The sequence below is a fragment of the Taeniopygia guttata genome, chromosome 2 (assembly GCF_048771995.1).
Source record: "Taeniopygia guttata chromosome 2, bTaeGut7.mat, whole genome shotgun sequence".
Taxonomy (NCBI): Eukaryota; Metazoa; Chordata; class Aves; order Passeriformes; family Estrildidae; genus Taeniopygia; species Taeniopygia guttata.
The window spans coordinates 149826112-149840051 of record NC_133026.1 but is presented as its reverse complement, the minus strand read 5'-3'; positions in this window follow the sequence as shown (position 1 = coordinate 149840051).

The window sequence follows — 13940 nt, the reverse complement described above, 5'->3', positions numbered from 1 at the left end:
TCCTTGCCCTACAAATGTTGCTTTATAAATAAACATATTTATGCTTTGTTTTCCTCTCTTTTAATATCAAACAATTTAAAGATTGCTGTCTAATTTCCACTTAGGATGCAGCAACAGGGAGTGAAGAGAGAGCAGCGTTTTGTTAATTACGTGACACATAATTTTTGGAATTGATGAAGTTTGGAGAATGGTCTGTTTTACAGATATTGAGTGTCCTGTAAATACAGAATGGATTCAGTTTCCAGCTTTTTCAGGATCATGGAATCACAGAATGGTTTGGGTTCGGAGGTACCTTCAAAATCATCCAGTTCCAACCAATTCCATTGGACCAGGTTGCTCAGGACCCCAAACTGGGGCTTTTGGGACACTTTATGGCACCTTCCAGTGCCTAAAGGGGGCTGAAGGCAGGAAGAGGACTTTGGATAAGAACACGTAGTGACAGGACAAGGAGAAATGTTCTCCAACTGGCAGAGGGCAGGTTTAGACTGGGTACTGGGGAGAAATCCTAATGATAAGGCACTGGAACAAATTTCCCAGAGAAGCTGTGGCTGCCACATCCCTGGAAATTTCCAAGCCCAGGCTGGATGAGTTTTGGAGCAACCTGGCCTAGTGGAAGGTGTCCCTGGTCATGCCAGTGGGGTGGAAATGGACGATCTTTAAGGTCCCTTCAAACCCAAACCATTCTATGAGCCATTAAAAAATATAAAATACAAAAATCAAAAGCTTGATGGCTGCTCAAACCAACCCCTGAGGTCCTTACGAGTGACACCTGCTGCTCAGCTGGGTAGGAAAGAAGCTGAAATAGCTGAAATTTTGATGGATCCCTGCTGATCAGCTCCATAGATTGCTCCTGATCTGGGATCTGGGATCTGGGATCTCAGAGAATAAAGAGCAGCTCCAGTCTGACAAAATTCAGTCTCCCGGCACCAATGCCTTGAGTATTTCATTCCAAGTATGTTTTAGCATTCCAACTGCCTGGTCCCATAAGCTTCAGAGAAGTTACAGCTACTTGGGATTCCAGAGGAATACTCCCAGACTTAATAAAACTGTCTTGGGGACTAATGAATTATTTAAAGACTGCATAAAGAAAATGTAACCTATGCATTTAAAGTAGGAAAATCCACTTTAAAGTCATCATTCTTCTGTCTTTATCAATCTTACAAGGTTTTTTCTTCATATATTGGTATTTTGTTTGTCTAGGCTGGATGAATTCCGAATGGGAAGTATTGTCATTTAATTTAGGCCAATACTTGGCTCTGCATAAACGTATATTGATAATAAATATAAAGTCTTTTGCTTTATGTAGGTATTTGCCCTATTAAACAATAAAAAGTGCTTCATACAAAATTGGAAAGAATAACACAGAGGAATCACACAGGTGTAACTTCCTTGGGGGTGCGGATGTTTTTGTCCTGGAGCTCACCTTGACCGAGCAGGATCGAAGATCTTTTTATTTTCGCATAATTATGGGCTTGAATTCCAAGTGGTGAGAAAGAGAAGTATCTGGAGAGAAAACCAAGTAACTCAATAGCACCTTGAGAGGTCAGAAACCTCCAGTTAGCTGAATGTGGAGGACTGAATAGGGAAGAGGAAAAAACATAGGAGGTAAAGAAAAACCTCTGAATAATGTGATAGACACGAAAACTGTGGAAAATCTGGGCTCTGATCAGGTGCTGATCCTGCTCAAAGAAATGAGGAGAAAGTGCTGGGAAGGAAGGGAAAAAGAGAAAATTCAATCCTGGGGTCTGAGATTAAATCAGCAGAGGCCAACGTGCACAAGCAGCGATGGAATCCCTTCAGTTGGAGCTTTTGAAACTTTTATTATTTTCAAAACCTTTGAGGATTAAACACCAGCTCCCCCATGAAGCAACTAAAGAGCGTGGCAGTGTCCCTGGAGCTGGAAATGTTCGGCATTATCACATCCCTGTGGACCATGGAATCACAGAATCATTAATGTTGGAAAAGACCTCCAAAATCACCAAGTCCAACTTTTGACCAAACATCTCCATCCCAAATAAAGCACATCATGAAGAGCCACATGAACCCTTTCCTTGAACAATTCCAAGTATTGCTGTGGCTCCACCACTTCCCCGGAGAATCTGGGCACTGGGGATGGAAAAAGAGGGGAAACAAGTGAGACAGGTAAAGTAGAAAGCTGAAAAATGAGGTATTTTGTGTGTTATGCACAATTTTCAGCTGTGAGTCCTTCCCAAAGCAAGATTGATTTGGTCAATCCAAAGTTTGGTTCCTGTGATGGAAGCTGCCATGTCCCACTCCAACAGGAGCCATCCACTGGGAAAATTTTGCTTGAGAAATCCCCTTGAAGAGGCAAAAACATGAGGAAGCAGATATTGCAGATATTGCATTCCTTCAGCAGGAAAAGGTTTGTTTTTCTAGGTTTTCTGGTGCTGGATTGGGAACAAACAGCACAGTTAGCAACCAGCTTTCCCACTCAAGTCTATTAATCCCCAGTGTTTAAAATCTCCAGGAAAACATCCCTGGAATAGCTTCACCTTTGCTGGACAGAGAATGACTGTATGAAGATAGAACTCCTTCAGGTGATGTCCTGCTCCCCAGAGAGAAATCCCAGCTGGAGAACCCGGGGTGTTTGGGAATGGATGATGAGCCCCGATGTCATTTTAAATCCAGCCAGCTGATGGCTGTGTCGGGCAGGAAATGTGCTCCCAAAAGCACTGGAAGCTGCAGTTTCATCCCTGCGGGGAAGCTGGGAGGGAGTCTGAACTTCCACAAACTCAAAGCTCCAAAGAGAGCCCAGAGCCTCTGCTTGGCTCCAAAGGGAGCAGGGGATGAAATCTGGGGAAAGGTAAAGAGGGGACTGACAGAGGAATTTGGGAGAAGGAAGAGAGGGGATGGAGGGAGCGACTGCTTTGGAAAGAGCAGCTGGGATTAGTCCCTAAAGGAAAGCTGCTGGTAAAGCCTGGGAATATTCTGGGAAGAAAATGATTTGCTTACACTTCTCCCTAATGATGTGCAGAACCTTCTAGGGCAGATTCCCAGCCTGTGAAAGGAGGGTTGGAACTGGATGTTCTTTAAACTCCTTTCCAATTCCATAATTCCCTGATAATTCTGTGATATAAACCACCAGCCCCTCTGCTTCCCACAGCTGTTCCTGTTCTGCTCAGGAAAACTTTTGATTTTGGATTTTTTTTTTTTTATCCTGTCAGAACTCACCCAGAGGTGTCAGTTTTACTGAAATGTGTTCAGAACCACGCCTCCTCCTCCCTGCAACACAGGATTTTGATAATACTGTCAACAACTTTTTCTGAGCTGGTGCAGTTGGATTTTGGGATCACTTCTTTTTTTTCTCTCAGAAAAATTAGTGGGTATTTTTGTGACTTTTAAGAGCTAAGATGCAGAAAGAAATAATTTCTACTCAGCCATTTTTTACTGCTGGTTTGATTTTTAACTTTGGAACTTTTTAAAATTTATTTTTAAAATTTTGTTTATTTATTTGTTTGTTTGTTTATTTACAGTATTTCTTCTAGTTCTTTCTGTCCAACATAAAATCTCCTAATCTTGGAAGGGAAATCACTTTCAAACTGCAACATTTCACACAGTCTGGAAAGTCCTTGGTAAACTCAACTGCAATTTAGTGTTTAAGGACCTCTAATCATAGGTGCTGGATTTTTCCTGTGTGAATTCCAGGAGTAATTCCTTCAACTTGCATGGATAGCAGAATTGTCTTTCCCTCCATCACTTCTTCCTACAGAGACAACATTTTTTATTTATTATTATTTTAATTTATTTGTTTATTTTTTATTATCTATTATTTATTCTCCATCCCTGGAAGTGTCCAAGGTCAGGTTGGACAGAGCTTGGAGCAACCCAGGATAGTGAAAGGTGTCCCTGCCTGTGGCGAGGGTTGGAGCTGGATGATCTTGAAGGTCCCTTCCAACCCACATCATTCCATGATTCCCTAATAAATGCAAAAATAAGGACTTGGGTAGATTTGGCCAAGCTGTTGCTGCCTTTTAAGACCTAAATGTAAATTTTTTTACAGCATTCACATTGGATATTTCCTCAAAACCCTCTGATATCATTGTAGTAAAACATTACTAGTCTTCCTAGAATAAGTATATAAGCACTTGTACTCCACAATAAAATCAGATTATTTGACCATCTCAAAGTCTTCCGAATCCCTCTTCATCACCATTCCATGATTCCCTGATAAATGCAAAAATAAGGACTTGGGTTGATTTGGCCAAGCTGTTGCTGCCTTTTAGAGCTAAATGTACGTTTTTTACAGCATTCACATCAGACACTCTTTCAAAATCCTCTGATATCTTTATTTGATGTATTTACTTGGGATAATTTCCTCATGCAAGGTCCTGTTGACCAAAGAGCTCATCCCCAGCAGGAAGCCAAGAATTTGCTCTATTACCAGCTCATTCCTCCCCTTCTTCCCAGTTCCAGAGAACAAATAAAATCATCAGGGATTTCAATCTGGAAACGTCCCCGCCAGATAATAATACAGATTTCTCTGTGAGTGTTTTATCAGTTCTTCCAGCACACTCCATCACCACAGGAATACACAGCTTGTGTCTATCTTTATAGATATCACTATATATCAACTTCTTCTTGAATATATATTCATAAATATTATTGAACATATATGCAGATTTATATAAGGATCCTTAAATCAACTTTTCTTTCAATGGCAATTTCAATTTGGCAATAAGAAGTCAATGTGATGGATGTGGCTCTTTTTTCCATGCAAAAGCTCAATATAGATCTTTCAGTATCAATAATTTCAGCTATAAAATACATATCTATAAAACACTCCAGTGCTTAAAACCGGATTAAATTAGTGAGATTAATTCTGATACCTATGAAAATAAGTTAAAAGGATTTAACTGTAAATTTGGCTCCTTTTTTTCCTCTCTCCTTGCCCTGACAAAGAGAGACACATTTCATTTCCCACTAATCCAGCAGCCAGCAGTAACTGGTCTGCAATTTATTGTGACCAAATAAGAAAGGCAGGAGAAAGGAACTGCAGAGGAGAGCTGCTCCTGGTTTGCCAAGAAACGTTCCAGGCAGCCTCACACAGCTGGAATTGTTTCCTTTCACCACCCCCAAGCACTTGGAGGATATGGGAATACAGGAATCCCCTCCCAAAGTCCTACACATGTAGGACTGGAGAGATGATGCCAAACATGTCCATAGAAAGGCAAGGAACTGGGAAAGGGTCTGGAGGAGAAACTGGTGGAGCTGGGGGGTCTCAGCCTGGAGAAAAGGAGGCTCAGGTGCCCTCTCATTCCCTACAACACCCTGACAGGAGGCTGTGTTGAGGGCAGTGGTCCCTTCTCCCAGGAAAAAAGCAACAGGACAAGAGGAAACCATCTCAAGTTGTGCCAGGGAGAGTTCAGGCTGGATTTTAGGAATAATTTCTTCACTGAAAGGGTTATCAATCCCTGGAGCAGGCTGTCCAGGGCAGTGGTGGAGTCACCATCCCTGAAGGAACTTAAAGGATGTGCAGGTGTCTCCTGGGGACATGGTTTAGTGGTGGCCTTGGCAGTGCTGGGTGAACTTGATCACCTTAGAGGTTTTTTCCAACTGGAATGATTCCAGGGTTCTCTGGAGTCTGCTTTACACAGCTTCTCTTTCAGTGCCTCTATCTTTGTGTTTCACAAACAAATCCATCAGACCAAGCCTGAGACGTGACAGGACACGATGACACCAGTGGGAAGTGACCTGACTGAGCTTGGTGAAAATTGGGCAAGAACCAAAACCTGACTTATCCTACAATTTCCAAGCAGAAGAGGAAAGGGAATTTTAGCCTCTACAGCCACATATCCTGATGCCATCATCACCAGAGGACAGGGCAGGGATCTCACTGGAGAAGTCAAGAGGGTGTCTGTCCTCCCAGGAGCTCAGAATCCACCTGCAAAGGGCACTGAGAGAACATGGCTTGGCTCCAAGGCAGGCACAGGAAGAAAACTGGTGGATTTGGGAAAGTGGAGTGGGGGGAAGGGGAGACCAACAGGAGCTTTTGGGAGGAGGAACAGTCTCCCGGGTGGAGAAGGGATGAAAAGAGCACCTGCAGCACCAATGTCCACATCTAGAACTGCTCTTTCCACCTTCATGGAAAGTTAACATCTAAAAAAACTGAATAATTAACACTGTTTAATCAACAAAAATTTTGGTTTCTGCTCAGGATAGGTGAGGGTAACTCCACAGGCTGATCCCAGCATAGGAGGGCAGACGGACTTTGACTGCATAAAAAAGGAATTGAATTCAGCCTCCAGGTGTGCTGAAAACAAGCTGACAACAGAAGCTGAAAGCAGCTGAATCCAATAATTTTATATTCTGGAAATCTGTCCCGTGCTCTTCATGAGTCCTGATCCACACCTGTGTTCAAATTCCCATGTCAATTCTGCCACCCCATAAACCTTCAGCCTCTGGTGCCACATGGCACCAAATCCACGGATGGGATCTACCCCGAGACTGAGCAGCTGCTGCCTCGTGCTGAGCCCTGGGTTTCCTTTCATGGCTCATTACAATAAGTTAGATTAGAGCTACAGCTAATTGCTGTTGCTGTCATAGTTTACAGGAGCCGTTGTTACTGTTTGTACATCATGGAGCTGGCATAATGACATGTTGTCTTTCCTAATTATATCAGCCAAATAATTCCCACTAAGTACTGGCATAGTGTTTTAATTAATATTATTACCCCCGGATCTGTCACAAAGCTCAAAACTCTGGAGCTGGAAAATGACTTCTTTTGTTTCCTTTTGTATCTTGAGGAAAGTTGAGTGGAAACCTGGAGGTCTTGGATCTTTTCTCTAAGCAAGAGTGAGATTGTTATCCTTACCAAGGGCATAACCATGGGCAAATGAGGTAGAATTTCACTGCCTCTGTGAAAAGGGGAGAGAATATTTACATTTATTTATTTTATCTCTGGCATATTTCAAGGAATTCCTGACTTAGAAACTGAGGCTTTAGTGAATAGGAATTAGCCAGAAAATGGGTTTGTGCTTCAGGCCTAGGCTCCCCTCTGCTTAAGTGTTTAAATTAACACTTAGCAATTAGTGATTGGATAAATTAGGATTCAGTTACCCAGGCTGCTTGCAGATGAAGGGAAGCAGGAAAGTATCTGTGGAGGTGACCTTGATCATTAGTTTGCTGGTCTTCCTTATTTAAATAGGCCTTCAAATTATTCTATGACACAGTTAAGTGGCTAAAACAAGGTGGGATGAGGTGGAAATACCAAGAACTTGTGATCAGAGGTCCAGGACCCATCCACATGCCCATTTCTAGTGCCAGGTACACTCAGGTGGCATTTTTGTTCCTCTGCTGCGAACCCCACTGATGTCCAGACCAACCTGCTACACAGAAATTGTGTAACTGAACCATCAGCCAGAGATGAGCAACCTGGTCTGGCAGAAGGTGTCCTTGCTCATGGCATGGGGGTGGGATGAGGTGGTTGGAAGGTCCCTTCCAACCCAAACCGTTCTGTGATTCTAGGATTTGGTGCTTCTCAGAATCACAGAGTGGGCCAGGCTGGAAGGGACCACAGTGGGGTCATCTGGTGACATCTCCCTGTTCCAGCAGGGTCATCCCAGAGCCATGGATTGTGTCCAGAGGGTTCTGGAATATCTCCAGTGAGGAAGACTCCATGCCCTCTCTGATCTCTGCTCAGGGCTTGGTCACTGCACAGGGAAAAAGTTCTGCCTCATGTCCAGGTGGAACTTCCTGGGATCAGTTCCTGCCTGTTCCTCTGGTGCCATTGCTGGGCCCCACAGAGCAGAGCCTGGGCCCTGCTCGGAGCCCTCCCTGCAGACAGGGACACACAGGGATGAGCTCCCCTCTCAGCTGTGTCTCCTCTCGGGGCTGAACAGCCCCAGCTCCCTCAGCCTTTCCTTGGCAGAGACGCTCCAGTCCCTTCATCATCTCTAAAAACTTCCCCTGGACCTGCTCCAGGAGCTCCATGTCCCTCCTGTCCTGAGGAGCCCAGAACTGGACACACAGATGTGTCTCACTGAATCTATATTTATTTCTCTTTGACTTATTGGTGTAAGTTCACCAGTGACAAAACCGTCCTCAAAACCAGAAGGGAACATCCCGAGTGCTGAGGCTGCTGTGACTCCCAGCGTGGAAATGCATTCCCTGAGTGATGGGAACAGCCAGGTACAGGAGCTTGGTTTTTCACAGCTTCACAATTATCTGCTCCATGAAAAGCTGCTGATGGTTTTGTCACAGTGTGAGCACTGTAAGATGTGCAGGGGACAGTTTCAGTTCAGGAATTCGTACTTTGGGGATGAAGCAACCCATGGTCCATTGAGGAGGGGTTTAGAGCCAGCTGGATCTCTCTGGGCTTCTCTGGGAAAAGGTTTGCATTCAAAGTGCTTTGTCATCTCTAAAATGGGGACGTGAATACCCTGAGACATTGTGGGAATCCAGGGCTTCCCTCTGGCTGCCCTGGCAGGTCTGGGACCCTGGCAGGGGTCAGGAACCCCCCTGGACAGAGCCCCCAGAGACACTTTCTGTGATCTCTGTCCATGGGGAGGAGTTTTCAATCTTACAGAATGAATTACAAGCTTTGAGTGTTCGATAAGAGTAATAATTAAGTGTGGCACAGGTGCAAAAGTAAAATTTTAGGTTTCTAGATTAGGGGTTCAGAGGGGACAAGATGGAGGAAATTGGGTGTGTCTTGTCCTTTTTCTCCTTCTTCATGCCCTCCATGTTTCACTGCAGTGTTGGCATTTTTCTGTTGGTTTAGGCTGGGGACACACTGTCCAACGTAGGTGACAGATATTGGCACGTTATTGTAAATCCAGCACAGGTAGTTTCTGGTATTTAATGTTTGTACCATCCCACTGAGGGCAGAGCCCCACACGCTGCCCTGCAGGACAGAGCTGCGGCAAGGAAGCAGAACATGTTAAACAGAATAAACAACCTTGAAAACAGCACAGACAAATTATGACTTCTTTTTTGGCAACGGGGCAGAAAGACAGAGACTTTCTACAATCTCGGAATCACCAATACCCACAGATTCCGACAAGACATGGAGATAGAGCTGAAATAAGGATGAGAAAAGGGAGCTGGTGGGTCAGGCTGTCATGATCCCACTTCTGACACCAAAATAATGTTATGATACCTGAAATAATGTTAGGGTCTGATTATTAAAAGATGCCTCTGCCTGCATTAAGATGTAAAGGGGACCATAAAAATCAAGAGTAAGGCTTTTATTTAACAAGAAGTGTGAGGTAAAGGGTGGGAGAAAAAGACAAAGAGAGGCAGATTAAATAAAAAGAGTCATCCCCACGTGAGTCCCTGTGGTGTCCCACTGGCCCTTCTTCTTCTGGTCTTCTCAGTGTGGACATCCCCAAATGTTCTTCTAGAGGTACCACTTTTACACAGCCCAAATCCCGGGTATCCAGAGGCATCCGTTCCATTCCCACATCTTGGGATGGGCCGTGTCAGGGCAGTTGCTTCCTTTTCCCACAGTTTGGTGGGAATTTTTGTCTGCATCACTTAGTCAGATCTGCCTCACCAGGCCTGGAATCTCCCCACTGTTGCAACTGCACTGTGGAATTCCATCTGGTGACGAAGCCCAAACCCTCACCTCTGTTTAGGTCTGGTATTAACACCCTCCCCTTTGACCTCTTGGCCTAGCTGAAGTTCCTCTTTTAGTGGTTTTTCTTGTGGGAATTGCCTTATTTGGCAGTGCTTTGGGATGAGTTAACTGAATTCTTTAAGTCCTGAGAAAGGCAACAGTGGGCAGAAATTTGGGAGTATGCAGTGGCTTCATGCCTTTGTTGATCCAGCTACTGCCTTGGGTCAACACAGACCACATTGAATAGATCTCCTGCCACACAGAACTTGTCCTTCCTGAGAATATAAATCATATTCTGTCTGTCAGAAATCATTCCTGTCTGTCAGAACAGGACAAACAGTGGATTTTCTGTTTGTCTAGAATTATTTTCTCAGTTTGTTTTGGAGCTGCCTGGAAGAAAACCAGGAAGTGGAAAGGTATCACATGATCTTTGGAGGCCAAAAGCTTCGGTTAAATCAAAACATTTCATTTAACCAAAGCAGAAGTGGAGTCCTTTGGTTTTTGCTTTTTAATTTCATTCTTTATGATTTAACAGAATATACAGTCAGTGGGAGGGAAAAACTAAGAATAAAAGTAATTTGGAAATGAAGAATAAAAATGTTATGTGCTAGAAAGGTCAGAGAGGCAATTTCAGTTTGATTGGAACATTTTGCTTGTGTTTGGTTTTTTTTTTAGTTTCCTGAGAGATCCTTAATCAAAATCCACAGAATGTTCCTTCACCAATGAATCAGCAGGGCAGTTCCAACCCATCTATTTAACAGGATCCACTTTCACACATTGACAGTCATGTCACAGGAGGGGACAATGACCCGGTTCTGACTGAGGGACAGAGCCCAAGCGCTTTTGGAGAGGGCACTGATAAGCCAGGCTGATAGAGCAGCTGATTCAGCCAATTAACACTCATTAGTGTGCCTAGGCGAGGTTTTATCCTGACCCTGAAGATTTTTTCAATTTTCCACATTTGCTCTTCAAAAGGTTGTGGGATAAGAAGCCCAAGAACATCTCCCAGGTTGGTACCAGTCCAGATGGAAGTGACAGTGGGGGAAATTTTAATGGAATCATTAATGTTGGAAAAGACCTCCAAAATCATCAAGTCCAGCCCTCGACCAAATCCCACCATGCTCATCATAAAGTGCCACATCCACTCACTTTTCAACACCTCCATGGATCGTATTCCATCGTTTCCCCTGGAGAGCCTATTACAATGCTTGACCATCCTTTCAGTGAATAAATATTTCCTAAAATCCAATCTGAACCTCCTCTGGCGCAACTTGAGCCCATCTCGTACCATTTCTTTGTCTTTCATTGTGATGGGTGTCTCCCACTGAAGTTGATTTGATGAGAAAGTTGATTTGAGCGAGTGATTTGATAAGAAAACTTATTCCACTTTCAGTGGAATGAAATTCCTGAGACTGGTGTGTGTGTGTGCCCAGTGAGGTTTACAGAGCCCTTGGAAGCCCATCCAGGAGAGGAGTGGTCTGCTGTCGTTTCCACTCACTGTGGTTTCCAGCTGCAACCAGATGTTTGAAAAGCTGGGCAAAAAGTGAGTGGAGAAAATTGATTTTTAACTCAATCCCTTACATCTCCATGTGGCTGTTGGACATGAAGATGGCCAGAAGATAAAGGAATCATAGATTGGTTTGGTTTGGGAAGGATGTTAAAGATAATCTAACTCCATCCACCCTGCTTGGGACACCTTCCACTATCCCAGGATTCTCCAAGCCACATCTGACCAAGTCTCAGACACTTCCAGGGACGGGGCACCCACAGCTTCTCTGGGCAACCTGTGCCAGAGCCTCAGGAACTTCACAGGGAGGAATTTCTTCCCATTATCCCATCTACATCTACTTTCTTTTAGTTTGAACCCACTTCTCCTTGTCCTGTTTCTCCATGTCCTTCTAAATAATCTCTCTCTGTCCTTGTTGCCTCCTTCAGGTAATGGAAGGCAGCAATTAGATCATCCCAAAGCTTCTCTTTTCCAGGCTGAACATCCCCAATGTTCCCAATTTTTCCTCACAGGAAATGTGTTCCATCCCTCTAATCTTGGTTGGTGACACTGTGCCATTGCTGAGTTCCCCAGGACACAAATTCCCTGAGCAACCTGCAAAGAGCTTGATGCCACTAGAAATTAGAAAGTGAAAACAGATTTAAGTTCTTCCTCATTCTTTTTTAACACCCCAAAATTTCTGTCACATTTTTTCGGTAGGTCTGGGGGAGCAGCTTTAACTGATAGAGAATTCATGCAGCTCATCAAAAACATTCTGGGCTACCACAGGCACTATGCTGCAGTTGAAAAAATACTTATTTATGAGTCTTGCATACTGTTAACAAAATAACAGCTTTCATTTTGCTTTCATATCCCATGATTCAGGGTGTTTACAGAATAAGCTGAATCTCATTAAATTTCTAACTAAGAGCTGGCAAAAGCCCAGCTTGGCTGAGGTTCCACTCTGTACAAAAGCTGAGAATGCACCTCAGAGGTGAACAACAGGCCTTGACTTCAGAAAAAAAGAATGGAAAAATGGTTTTAGGGGTCACAGATTTCAGCTGAACTGAGCAAAGTTCAGTTTTTCCCACTTGTGATGGTTTGTAATGACTGCTGCAACAGACACAGATTTAGGAGATCTGGATTTTACTCCCAAGCTTGTTGGAGATACTCTGTGCAAAGCACTTCCCCTTAGCCCAGCGATTAACTGGAAGTGACAACCCTGATTTTAATAAGGTCCTCTAAAAGCTGCTGTCAGGCAGCCTGGCACTGGGATCCTCCCTGCTGGAATAACTGCTCAGAAAAATAACAGCACCAGGCTCATTTGCCTAAAACAGACTGAAGGCTTTTATCTCAGCTCCTGGGCCAGGAAATCAATCAGGAACTGATTTCCATCAGGCTGCACTGAACAGGGGAGTTGATGGATCTGCCACCTGTGTGGGAAAATCCCAGGGATAAAGCTGTTCACAACCCTCAGAACCATGGGACTATTTATGTTGGAAAGGATCTTTAGGATCATTAAGCTCTGCTGTTAGCCTGGCATTACTAAGTCCGGCACAAAACTGTTTCCTTAAGTGCCAAGTTTTAAACACCTCCAGAGGTTGTGACTCTACCACTGCCCCAAAGACTCTGTGCTAGGGCTTAAAAGCTATTCTAGGTCAAGAAATTTTTCCTAATATTTGAGCTAAACTTCCCCTGATGCAATTTGAGGCAGTTTCCTCTTGTCCAAGTGCTTGTTACTTGGGAAAAGAGCCTGACTCCCACCTGGCTGTACCCTCCTGTCAGGATGTTGTAGAAAGCCAGAAGATCCCCCCTGAGCCTCTTTTTCTCTAGGGTGAGCCCTTCCACATCCCTCAGCCCCTCCTGATACTCCAGAACCTTCCACAGCTCCATTTCCTTCTCTGGACACTCTCCAGCCCTTCAAAGTCTTCGTTTTCTTAAGAAACCCAGAGCTGATCCCTGGATTTGAGGTGTGGTCTCAAAACAGGGGGACAATCCTTGCTCTGGTCCTGCTGGCCACAGTTTTGCTGTCACAGGCCTGGATGTCATTGGTGTTTTGGATGCCTCCTCCATGTCCCTGTCACCCAATGCTCAACCCTCAGGTGTCTCTACCGGAGCCATGGGGTTGGAATCACAGCACAAGGGCCTGAAATTTGCACATCTCGGTCACCGCAGGTTGGAAAAGACATCTGGAACCCTCGGCATGATCAGGATCGGTTTGGAAATGGAATTTGGAAAAGGGTGGAGAGAAAATGAAGTTGGTGGGATGGAGGAGGAGGAGAAGGATAAAGAGAAAGAGAAGGAGGAGGAGGAGAAGGAGAAGGAGAAGGAGAAGGAGAAGGAGAAGGAGAAGGAGAAGGAGAAGGAGAAGGAGAAGGAGAAGGAGAAGGAGAAGGAGAAGGAGAAGGAGAAGGAGAAGGAGAAGGAGAAGGAGAAGGAGAAGGAGAAGGAGAAGGAGAAGGAGAAGGAGAAGGAGAAGGAGAAGGAGAAGGAGAAGGAGAAGGAGAAGGAGAAGGAGAAGGAGGAGAAGGAGGAGAAGGAGGAGAAGAAGAAAAATGACAAAAAGGAGCACAATAACAAAAAGGACAACAAGGACAACAAGAACAAGAGCAAAAAGGATTTGCAGAGAGAAAATAGGGAAATAGAAAAGAATGAAAAATAGCAAAGAAAACAGCTGGGGTGCAAAAAGATTTGCAGAGAAAAATGGAGCAGACCAAAAGAAGGAAAAAGTTTGAGTGGAGGTGAGAGAAAGGTGGAGAGCAATGTGTACAGGTGAAAGCAAAACAAAACCAAGCCGACCAACCTTGACAAAATGAGGGGAAAAAAAGATTGGTGTCAGTCTAAACAATTTTATTTCATCCCCAAATTACTGTTGTG